We start from the raw sequence: 1,629 nt of genomic DNA on the forward strand, positions 1-1,629 counted from the left end.
TCAGAAGGTTTTGTTGTGGTCATCATCTGTTCCGGTTTGTTGCTCATCGTGGGAATTGCCTAAGATAAACAGAGATTCTAGAGTATGCGGCGCGTTGCAACTGGATGGCTCATTTTACTCGTTGAATGATTTTTGAAATCTGGTTTCTACACCCTTTTCTTCTTGGCACCCTGCTGTGGCCCGTTCCTCTTTTTCTTTCTGCACCTTCATTTCGTGATCACTGATGTATGGATCCTTTGCTGTAGCGTAACGAGTAAGGATGACCGTGGTATTTGAGACTCGTCTGATCGACCATAATAGGATTGACTCCGCATGATATTTTCGTCTGCTTCTTCTACATTGCCTTGTTCTATAGCACGAGAAATAATACTCATGCAAATCTGGGATCCACGCTTTCGCTTCTCATCAACGCGGTCTGGGTTGTACAACAAGCGCCACCCTGCGACAACTCCTTTTTATGGCTTTGACCGATGGCCCGACGCAGAAGATACTCACCAACGGGGCTATGTCAATCTAAACTGTAGGCAGGTGACAAAGGGCTAGAGCAGTTGCTTGTGGAATGAAAGACATTTTGGCGTACAGATCGTTAGGAAAGAATAGAGGGCGAATTTGAGTAGGAAGGGGCGATAAAGGCACTTTGGGATTTATTGCAAGGTCGATTTGAGCTTTTTTCGAAAAGGTTAAGGGCAACTATAACCTCATTGGAATTTTACAGTCAGGCGACGATGAAAAAGTGACATCAATTCGGCCCTCTCTTTTTGAATTTATTGAAAACTGCCCAACTAGATCGTGATATTTGTCGCATAGCCCCCAATACTTTAGAAACCCCGAAAACTACCCGTATATGTTAATAAAAGCACTTTATCGCCCCTAACACCGAAATGAACCATACGTTTTTCCCATTGTCCCTCCCGTGCACTACCCAGATTTTCTATAGACATCACTTTTTGACCAATCACGTGAATCGGCATCCTCTAAAACTTAGGTCTATAGGAAATAGGGAGTTTACGCACGCGACATGAGAAATGCCGTGTGGAGAAAATCATGTAAAAGTGGCAACCTGTATTACGCAGTGCAAAATTCTGGACGCAACGCGTGACAAACAATGCAGTTAGTGAAGCGACGCGCGCATCTAGGGAGTCCACGAATCGCGGGGAGAGACAGCGCAAAATATCAGCGCCTACTTTTCATCTCTGCCTCAACCACTTCCATTCACCACTCTTACCCTCCTAAATCTATCCCCTCCCACTGTAGCACCGTCATGGGAGGACCATATTTCCGCCCGCCTTGTTTCCACAGCAACTTCACCACCGGCGTCGCATACGCCTTTTCCTGGTATCCCTTTCCCTCCGCCCCTCTCTCATCTCCCCTCCCTCCCTCCTAGCGAACAAGCCCACCTCTCCGATGGCGCCCGCCTGAGGCATACCACCAACAAGCTAGGCCGTCGCTCGTGCTTTTCGAACGAGGTCTACTTGTTGCTTATTAGAGAGATCGCAGATGCTAAGGCGCACATCGCCCTCAACGGCAAATTAGGGATCCCTTCGAAATCGCCTCGTCGAAGGCGAATGCGACGAAACGACTCCGCTATGTGGGGACATGGAAGGCCGTTTAGGATCGATACAAAGGCCT

Source organism: Chondrus crispus, genomic scaffold (genome assembly GCF_000350225.1).
Source record: "Chondrus crispus Stackhouse genomic scaffold, scaffold_101, whole genome shotgun sequence".
Taxonomy (NCBI): domain Eukaryota; phylum Rhodophyta; class Florideophyceae; order Gigartinales; family Gigartinaceae; genus Chondrus; species Chondrus crispus.